This window comes from Bacillus rossius, chromosome 11, assembly GCF_032445375.1.
Source record: "Bacillus rossius redtenbacheri isolate Brsri chromosome 11, Brsri_v3, whole genome shotgun sequence".
Classification (NCBI taxonomy): domain Eukaryota; kingdom Metazoa; phylum Arthropoda; class Insecta; order Phasmatodea; family Bacillidae; genus Bacillus; species Bacillus rossius.
The window spans coordinates 37,226,874-37,238,017 of record NC_086338.1 but is presented as its reverse complement, the minus strand read 5'-3'; the positions used below and the strand labels follow the sequence as shown (position 1 = coordinate 37,238,017).

Below are 11,144 nucleotides of genomic sequence, written 5' to 3'. Positions count from 1 at the left end.
ACTGAACTTCCAAACTCTACTCGACCTCTGCCAGACATCGCTGTTCGATCTAGCCATGGCATTAGGCACTCTTTACGTAAAAACGTGTCAGTGAAGTGAAAAACAATGCTGTGCCCCGACAGCAATGATAAGCGAGGGATTCCTTTGAGACAATCGCAGGTTAGCCAAATGGGTTAAGGGGGAATGGGTGGCAAGATGCTGAGATGGGTTGTCCCAGCCTCTCGTTGTAGATCTTATACCCAATCACCTCCAAGCCACGATTAAATGATGTATCCATTTTCCCTTACGGTTATAGGGGGCCCGTTTCGGTGGTGTTCTCAGTCCTAACAGGAGTAGTATGCCATAATATCCTGCATATCAAGGGCGATCAAGCCCCGCCATCTTCCGATTTCAAATATTTTGATACTACCTGCAATAAAGCTTCCGTGCTGATTTTTTTTGGGGGGGTCAACATGGCATAGGACCTAGCTTTGGCTACTTGTTGAAGTCGGCACTCGTGAACTGGTGAGATCATCATGATAGTTGTACTCGCTCGCGAGAAGAAGAAAAAAATATATTTCCTTGCAGCGCTTACGGACTACAGCCAGCTAGTGAAGAAGGTAGTAAAGAAGGTCTGTGAGATATGATTAATGCCTTGAAATGCCAAATAAAAATTTTGTAATGAATAGTTCAAAATTATAATTATACCAAAAATATGGAACAGTCCAAGATGACGGGGCTTCAAACTTATGAGCAGAGTTTTTATCTGATTAACATATGAATAATAAGTAAAGGAGGTTGGCGGAGGAGTAGTAGAGGGGGCGACTGTCGTTGGTTCGTTGGTGACGAGAATCACCACTGAGCTAAACAATTGAAAGAGGAAAACAAGAGTGGCCGAGTGTCAGTTCCGTTCGGGTCGCCGCCGCGAGTGCACGTCGTGTTCCGGGCGCGGATCAGCTACACTCGGGCGTCAAACGGGACAACGTCTCCGGAGTGAGACCGCGAGTTTCAGTTCGTGTGCCACAAATAAGTGTAAAGTAAAAAATGTCGAAACGTTCGAACCAATACCTTGCGTGTAGTCATTTTTTCCAAAAAGGCCATCTGCCCTCGAAATACAAAAGAAAAATAGCTAGATACGGTTCTGAACTAAACGGAAGACCGAATTGAGACGTTACAGCTTGACGGTCGCCGAAACTTTAAATTCTTGAAAAATTTTGTTTCGTCTGGACCCTGTGAAGCCATCCCTGCGTCGCACCAACGGACTGTCATCACCACTGAACAGGCTAATGACAACTCTCAAACGGTAAGAATCCTCAACCTGCTTGTATAGAAATAGAAAAATCGTAAAATTAGTTCGGAACTACCAGGATGTGGCTGTGTTGTTAACTTTGCGAGGCGAGGTTTGGAGCAAGGAAAAGGAGGGGGAGATGGGGGTTCGCCTTGCGAAAAGGGAAAATTCAGATTTTGTGTCCTTCGTAAAAAATTTATCGGTATCGTGTGGTGAAGTCTTACACACGAGAAACCGCGCGTACGTGCACAGAGAAAAAGGTTTGTTTGAATCAAACAAATGTTTGATTATATATGGCGAAACAAATATTTACTTTGTGGAACAAAATATTTTGTTAGCTTAACCAAACTCGGTAAGTAACAAAAATGATTTGTTACACCTAACCAAATATACATTTGAGTTGACAAAATCATTTTGTTGGGTGAACAGAATCTTTGCTACTAGATAATATTTGTTTGAATTAACAAAATATATTTATTTCACCATATGCAAACAAATATTTTGTTGAGGCAAAAAAACCTTTCTCTCAGTGTGTGAAGCTATTTGCCGGTCCACTGCGCACGAGCGCATTGCTTGCCCGATCCTTTAGGGAAGAATCGCACACTCCATTCGACGGTGGGGCGCACCGAACACAGTTCAATACAGCTCACGCATCAGCTCAACGTTAACTGCCGTGTCCTTTGTAGAAGAGAGGGGTTTCCCTCCATTACACACACGCGACCGGGAACCACTAGCATATTCGCCACTAGATATCCCTTCGTGCGATTCTCGTGTATAGAGGTACATCGGAAAAAAAATCTGGTATTCTGCTAAGGTAATCAGCAACCAAATTTTTCTTCCCCTTGCTATGTTGGACGTGTATGTCGAACTCTTGCATGAGTAAACTCCGTCGTGTTGGTCGACGCGGATTGCGGAACGTGTTGCGAAGCGACCTGTCGACCTCAGCTCGTTTTCTACCGATACGCATCAAGGCGGGTGACACCACACCCCACACTCCCCGCGAAAACAAAAAATATCGGAACATATACACAGGGTGGTTCGAAAACTGATAACATAATGGCAGCTAGATTGTAGGCGGATGAAATGAACGTAGGTAAAATATGAACGCGGACACGCGCAAAGTAATTAAAAATGCCGCGCGATATAAAAGGCCTCAAAAGAACAGAGGATAAAAGCCCAATGAGGAAAGCATTGGCGCTGATTCAACCCGAACGACCAGAGAAAATCAACCAAAAATAATCTCTAGAACTAGCCAAATCAACTACTGGGGAAAAAAATACGTAGTTTACAAAGACGAGGTTCGCTTAAATAATTTTCCCGCAAACAGACACGAATAAAAAAAAACATTACGGAGATAAACAAAATGACACAGCTCTTTCCTCAAATCTGCCGGACTGGTTGGTGTTGAACGTGTTCAGAGGTTATTTTGTGCGTGTTTATGAGATTTGCTTACAGTGCCCACCGTAGTTACGTTAAATATATGCGCAGTCTCAGCTCCTGCAAGAGTATCTGGCTCTGAAAACATGTCTTAGAATATAAACTCTAATTCATTCTCTCTTCCCCCAGACGAAAACTCAGCCCTACCGAAATTAGATTTTTAATGATTTGACTGCAAATAACGTTTCGTGATTCTGTCATGACAGTTTATTTTAATAAATTGCTGAGGAAATGTATTCTTTCGTATGACGGGAAATAAAACTGACTGCTTAATTGCAGCTGTGGCTTTGTCCGGCGTAATAAATTTTGAACGGGCCAATGAGATTGCACACCGTCCGTGGTTCACCTGAAAACAACTATGTTATTTCAAAAACATTTATTCCAACCTAAATTGTACGAACATAGTTTTACCACCCGCAACCCTCGCCCCTCCAGAAATTTTCACTTATTTTGTTTATTAGGGTAATCGGAGAAGGGGGAGCATTGATAATAAATTAAATCTAATCTTACAGTTAAACACACAACCGCGTTGAAGTGACAGTTAATTAACGCATGACCTACGCCAATTTTCAACAGTGCATATAAGCGTTGTGCTCAACTTCTAGTTTTTATTCTTAGTGAATTTTACACATATTAGTGCAGTTTCAGCAAAAAATTTCCACTTTGCAAAACCATCAATCATTATTATTACTCGAAATAAATTTTCATTTACCGTGGTTCACTTTAGTGACACTAAATGCAAAATCATTGTTTAAAAACTATATTTATACATTTGTCTCCTTGTGACAGCTAGACGCATTACCTAAAGATGGCAAAAGATCAAATAGAACTAGCTTACTGGAAAAAGGTAAAACTTTTGTTTAATAAAACACATTTATTTCTAAAGGGGCTGATTAAAAACTTTGACTGCACGTGTAAGATGTCTGAAGAAAAATATCCTCCACCATAAAACAATTTTCACGATAAATCAACATCGCTAATCATAGTCTTTAATTAAAGAAACGTTTAAAACATAAGCACGGCGTATCGAAGTGTACATATACATAGTCTATGTCATGTAAACTCTCTCAAAAATGACACTTTTTGAACGTAGTAGGTACTAATGGTCTACGTATGTTTCTTCGACTGTTGTTGCGCCATCAGTTTTCGCAAATATTTTCATGTGATCGTCAGCTTTCGTAAACAAACATTATGACTTGCTTTGCAAGTGACAGTAGGCAGGTGGGTAGCAATTGTCGATTTTCAAAGTGTTACGTGAAACACGCTTTAACAAGTAATTAACCAAATTTTCACTGCGCAGCTCGACAAATGACGTTTTCACTCTAGAATGTAAATCATTTCCTCAGAACGTAACATAAAAGTAGCAAACTTGTCTTTCTCTTTAATTTTTTTTTTTTCTCTTTCCCAGTGATCTAAAAAATCGTTTGTCCGAATGTCGTTTGTTCTGAAATAGTTTGTCGTAATGCCATTTTTCCTAATGCTGTTTGTCCTAAAGTCGTTTGTCATAATTTAACGACAACGATTTTAGGACAAACGACGTTTACTCCATTGTTTCAATCAGTGTGCCGGGGGGGGGGGGGGGGAGAGTGTATTTATTTTGACTCTGATAGAGCCGCTGCCGCTGACAATATGAAAAAAAAAAAAAAAACCTTTGTATCCGTATGTAGTTTACTTACGTCCTTGAAAAAAAAAATCACGTTTGTGAAATTTTGGCGTTTTAATTATGATATGTTTAAAAATTATTTCGTACTATTAATGGGTATGACCGTACCCAATCAACACATCAATTTTTTTTTTTTTTTTTCAAAATTGGTGTTGAGAAAATACCCAAAAAATGAGCGCGCACAACTCAGTAGACGTGATAGAAGTAAAGCTTCTTTGTTAATGCAGACCTCGGCTATAGATCACTTTGACCAAGTACCTATTCCCTGTCCTTTTCACGTCGGAAAAGTTTCACAAAACCGTTGCATTAAAATTCGGCCTTGGAATATTAATCTCATCGCGCCCAAAGAAGTTTCACTTCACTAAAGTTCAAAATTAACTAATTTTTTTTTGTTTATACCGCTTCCATGGAGGTTATTATGTGCCATGCAGCAGTCATCTTCAATGACTATTAGCAACTGAATACCTGTATTTATTTATTGCCATTTGTGATCCATCTCCGTGGGCAGTCATATCGGAGGAGGGCCTGTCTTTACGGCCACGCCTCAACCCGAAATCCAAAATTAAAAGTTTTTGAAAACTGCGACCACGAAAGCCTTTGATCTAAATAACAAAAATAAAAATTGTCTGAATTCGGGCAGTTTGACTGTGGGTGTGTGGCTCTAAGGCCACTTACGTAATTTTTATAGTAAAAAAAAACATGTCATACGACGTGTCGGCGCCTCCCCTTGTCGAACTCCTTTCAGCGTTATCGATTATCGGCTTGAATGCATCCCCCCCCCCCCACACACACAGCCTGGTACTTCAGTGCTAGACGTGAAATTCCGCCCGCCAACCCCTCTCAACACTACCCCCCCCCCCCCCCTTTTTTTCCGAACCCGGCGTTTCTGTCCGAATCTCCCCCTCCCCTCTCTGTCAAACGCGCCGGTGTAGTACATCTGACGTGACGGACCCCGATCGGACATCTGATATCGGAGGGGGTTCCACCCCTAACCACCCCTCTTCCAAACCCCTGGGTTCGAGGTGATCGAGTGCGGAGTGATGCTGTCCCTGGAACCAGCCCTCTTTTGTGGAGCCATCACCAACAAACGTGGCGTTCAAGGGGGGAGAAATTAATATATATATATATATATATATATATATATATATATATATATACGCATATACACCATCGCCAACCCCTCCAGGGCTCTGAGGACAGACTGGCCAAGAGCGGCGAGTCGTCACACGTCTGCTTTACGAGCGCTAACTATGGACACGTAATTTAGGAACTGTCAAACCTCACCCCGGTGCTCTCAGTTTCAAAAAATAAAAAATAAAAATAAAAATAATAAAAGAAAGATATAGAGGGAGGTTGTTTTGGCTGAGAGTTGGTTGGTTTTCATGAAACTGTTTTTTTTTTAAAGCGATTAGGTAACTTTTTGCCCCACTGTCGTGTGTAAAATTTGATATCATGACTGAGGGAGTCAGTGAGAACTCGGACCGACTGTGATGGAAAATTACGGGCTTATCATCAAGGCCAAGTAGCTTTTTTAAAGGAGTGACCTTTCGCCGGGAGTTGAGAGACAGGACCGCATAACGCAGTTCTCTGAAGTTGGAGAAGTCAGGCGTGGACTGTGTGGGTAGAAAACTTGCAAAGGAATCGTTAATTTAAAACGGCAACTGTGCATTTTCACACAAATGTCACGGTTTTTTTTTTTGTGAAACTGCACGATGTTGCGGTAATTTTGCGCAAGTAATGTTTCTTTATGAACACACGGGGATAAAAGTGAGTAGATTTACACTTGCTTATAGTTTGTTTTGTTTTTTTTTCAAATTTTGTACTGCTTGTGTAAAATTTAACAAACGCACCCAGTTGGTGTGTTATTATCAGAACATAAAGTGTTATTTATTTTATGTTAATGAAGTTTTGCTATGACATTATGGGTATGAAACTATCTGAAGAATCGTTAATTTATTCGACAACTCTGTATTTTTACACTAATATTGAATTTTTTAAACATTTGAACGATTTTTCGCATAAAATTACACGATTTAGCAGTAATTTTGCACAAGTAATGTGGAAAATACATGAATTGTATTTTTATTTTGAATTACATGACAATAATAATTTAAGCTAAAATACATAGAGCCTGAACCTCAGACGCAAGTGGGCCTCGGTAACAATTCTGAAAGTTTACAGAAGAGTACAAAACTTCTCTTTTAGTGGTAGGTACTGCGTTTGCCACCAACCACCACATGCGTGTGACAGTTGAGATGGAATTTCTGATTATTTACTCCTTCATGTGGAAATTTTCTCCAACGGCCACAGGTAGGCCTACACAACATTATAGCTGGTCTTACGTTTGTCTGGCTTGACTAAAGCTTTGAAACTTGTGCTCTAATGACTGTGCCTAAACGTACGTATAAGAAAAACTTTTAAGTGAGCTACGAAGTTATGGTTCGATAGAAAAAATTCATTTTTAGACATAGTCTGCAATAACACCAAAATTGCCAAATTCTGACTCAATCTCGTTTCTCTCTGAGGCATATACGTATACATATGTGTGTATATATTATATATAATGAACCTATTAATAAACTAATTGAACTGCTCTGAAATTCAGGCTTCATTTTACGACGAAAGGAGTTCAGAATCGGACTAAAGCCTACTTGATAATGCGAGTTATGTCACATTAGTATGTGACACGAGAATTAGGGCACAGCGATTAGCGCGATATAATCAGCTTGAAACCTTTCACAATATCACAAGCATGTATAATTCACGTTTTAATTGTGGATTTGGTCCTGATTCATCTCCTCAAAACCTATCCTCATTTAATACTATTTCAAATTGTAGTTTTTTTTTAATTTTTTGAATTTAAATTCTACTTCTATTACCTGTTATAACAACAATATTAATATTCTTAAGTAATCAATGAATAATTATATATATTATTTGCATCGATATTCATATATTAGGCTTAAAACATGATTAAAATCAAGGGGCATTAAATTTAACAAAATGGGAATTTAGTTAATTGTAACATTTTAATTTCACTCAATAAGTATTTTAAAACAGTTAGTCTCAAACAAGAAGCATGTTTTGTGCATTTAGTTTACACCTAAAAAAGGTATTCAAATTTGTGGTTATTTATTAATTGAAACCAAAATAGAGATATACCATTGTTAATGATAAAATTTAACCAAATGTTTCAATAAATGATACCTGATAACTAATTATTCTAAGAGTTCAAAACTATTTATATTTGTGAAAGTGAACTGCGCGGCACTAAATTTCGGAACCTTTCAGTTTTGTAATTGTAAAGTGATTGAAGGATGAATTAATTTGTTTTGAACAGTATCTCATTTCAGATGAATGAAATTTTAAAATAATACTAATAATGGTGAGAAAACAGAGCACCCGGAGGAGGATTAATCACTGGCTGACGGTCCCAATTTCGAAAAATTAATTAATTAAGGTTTCACTCCTCTCGAGAAACTAAAGTTGGTGGAAAGAAGATCCAGTTACATGGTTGCCCGCCCCTTAACACTTGTAGCTGCACGCAGCACAACGGAAAACACTGCTCGCTCGCTGACTCGCTTGTAAGGGCGACTGTGCATTCACTGCGTGTGCTGGTGTCGCCTTTAGTGTTTCCTTGTCTCTGGCCGAGTGATAACTCTTGCTGCACTGGTCTCTCAAGCCGAGTGAATGTCACTCGTACTGTCTCTGTCTTTTCTTGTCTCTCTCACGCCTCTCTCTTGCTAAATGAATCTCGCGCGCGCCTCTGGCGGCGACTACAGTAACTACGTTTTCCTTCTCCGCTGCAGTCTGTCCGCTTCACCGTGAGGACTTCAAAGTTTGGCTTCTACCTTCCATGTTGGATTATTGCATTTTTCACGTATTTTTTTTTTAATTAAACTATTTACTCTTTTAACACGAAACAGGATTAGTTAGAATCGACCTATGAACTTCGGCAACAAGGTTTAAAACAAACAAAAAAAAGTTGAAAACACGTATACGACTTATAGTGTCTAATTTAGTTTCCATACATTTTGCGAAAGCTACCAGTTTTGCGTTGGTTGTATAGGAATTTAGTCAAACATTATCCAGATACTCAGTTTTCCACCTAAAATACTTTCTCTGTTATTTACGAGAAAAAAAATTTTCAACTCCAACTTCAAAGGCTTTTAACATCCTCTGGAAAGCACCACAAGTCTTGTTCATACAATATGTGGTTTCAACGTATTTTTTTCATTATGTTGCGTGCACTCAAGTTTGTCAATCAAATTGTGATCCACCGCTTTCAAACATTTCGTATTACTTTCTGTTGTTAATTATTGCCCAGATATATTCCACGCGTCTGCTATTTGTTCACAGCCAGTACACTGTTACTAATTTCCACCATAATTTACTAATAACGCTGGTTACAAATTATTCAGGGATCTTCGTAATTTCACGGTTATCTTCGTCAATGTACGAGTACGGTATTTATTGACTTTGAACATGAATTTTTCGAAATAATATAGGTGTACTAGCACAACATTCAAAACCTTAAAATCCTCCGGCAAACACATTCTTGTTTCTTCTACGAGTATGTTTATACTAAAAACAGAACTCTGAAGTCGAAAAACGGCCTATTTTCTACAAGGATTCGGTTACATGAAATTACGAAGATCTCTTCGTTTATTTTGAGGTGTTTTCTTCGTTGAAACGTACGCAAATTCACTGTAATTTCTAGGAGTGTAAAATTATAACCATTGTCATAATTCTTAAGTTTATTAATGGTTCAACGCTCACCCATTAAAGGTTCATTTGTTGTATGCCTCTAGCTGAGTAATGCACATAACTTTACTTTTCAGTCCCGATTTCAAAATATTTTTCCCCAATTAAGTGCTGGAAATGACGAGAACAAATTCAATAATGCATGTGAAGCCGATCTTATCGCTGAGTGATGATGGAAGATCCGTACGAATAATGTTGGAATATTGCATGTCAATTTTCGAAAATTATATGTACGTACGTGTCGTGTAGGAACACGTATCAACGCGCAGACTTGTAGAAAATTGATAAAAAAATTTATTCCAAGACATATGCAGCTAGCAGAGAGGAAGATTGTTTTCTTATTTTAAGAAATATTAATTGAAGTGATAGAAAAGAAAATTAGTACATTAATATTTTGAGGGATGAAAGCGAAGAATAATAGTTTCATGAAACAGACGATGTTGTCGACTGAGAAAAGTATCATAAAAGTTAATATCGATTTGACTTCCTTATTTTTTTTCTTCTCTGTAAACGGCCACAAACGATTCTGACACTGCCAACCACACATCAAAAAACAAAAACAAAAAATGGTTTTGTTTTGAACGATATTAGGATCTTGGTTTTTTTTTTTTTAAATTCCTGTGGTGTAGGATCTAGACCCTCATAAGAGATTTATACGTTTCAATAACATTATTATGTTATTTATACTCCTGGATCTTGATATTCCTTAAGAATATTAAGGATTATCATACAATTTTATTAGATACTAAGTTTTGTGTTCGTTGATGATGTTAAAATATGTCATGTTAACCGATATGTTTCACGGTAACCATGTTTTCGCCTAAAGTCCTGATAATTATTCACATAAACACCCATCTAATTCAATATGCACAAATTTGCTTATTTTAAAGCAGTGGCTATATACAACCACATATTTAATTTATATACAATTCTCGATTAACTAACGTATTTTGAATAATTAACTCTTACATTCAAACACAGAGGCGGACATAAACAACATTAATACTTGTATTAGAACATAAACGTTTACCTAGGTCTCCCGATTATTTTACATTTGAGGCGTTATAAATTATTTAATCGTTATACATCCTGTGTCTAATTTTAACTAAGTACATCAAAACGACACGTGCAAACCCCAAATATGTATGTTTAATGAACGCGATTTAAATAAACAAGAACACAACCGTAAGGTGTAACATTTGTGGATTTGTACCTTCATTTAAAAACATTTGTAACATAGTTTTTTATAACACCAAAAATGTTTTATCAGTCAAATTAATCAGATTTAGAAAGTAACATAATAGTAATATATAATTTTCATACAATTTGTATTAAAAAAATATTATACAACTTTTATTGTGGATAACATTCTGATGTTGGTGTGCACACTATTGTTTGTGTGCAATAAGCGTAGCGTAGGCCCTATCTAGTGATAGCTCTCTGGTGTGAGCTTTGTTTGGTTTGTTGTACGCGAAATGGATATATTCGTGGTTAACCATGTTTTTATGCACTAGTATAGAACACGATACAAAATATTTTGAAATATTTAAATAATGTGCCGAACCAACCCTCCCCACTAGATTAAATTATTGTCAATGTAGCTAACCTAATCTAACCAACCTTTCATTTGGTTTTCAATACCTGAATGAGTGCGAACCTAGCCTAGAAAAATTGAATGTTTAACTTGACGTAGGGAATGACATATTGTGACTTTTTTTTTCTTTTTTTTTTTTTTGCAGCCGTGTACTCGTTCTTAAAAGCTGGCTTTCTTTCGCACACACAAAACGGGCGTGAGCTAACCTTTTCTCTTGTTTGCGGATTGAGGCGGTTGAAAGGAATGGCGGGAGGGGGGGTAGAGGGAGTAGCAAATGTGTTTTTCTGCCGAGAGCTGCGGTTGAAGGCTTGCATCGTCTCTCTGTGCCGAATTCTTCCGAGTCCTGGCCCCTTTTTTTCCACAGCCGCGTGTCCCTTGAGCGTGGCGGAAAAACTCTTTGAAGTTGCTTTTTTTTATTT

At 37.9% G+C, this 11,144-nt stretch overlaps 1 protein-coding gene across 1 annotated transcript in view; it reads left to right on the top strand.

Moving 5' to 3' along the window:
- Positions 1–1,089: 1,089 nt before the first annotated feature.
- The window catches only part of LOC134536817 (2',5'-phosphodiesterase 12-like), a 151,483-nt gene continuing 141,428 nt past the window's right edge, over positions 1,090–11,144 (top strand). The window contains exon 1 of the mRNA XM_063376798.1: positions 1,090–1,282. The gene's annotated coding sequence lies outside the window, so the exon portion shown is untranslated. The remainder of the gene's footprint in view (positions 1,283–11,144) is intronic.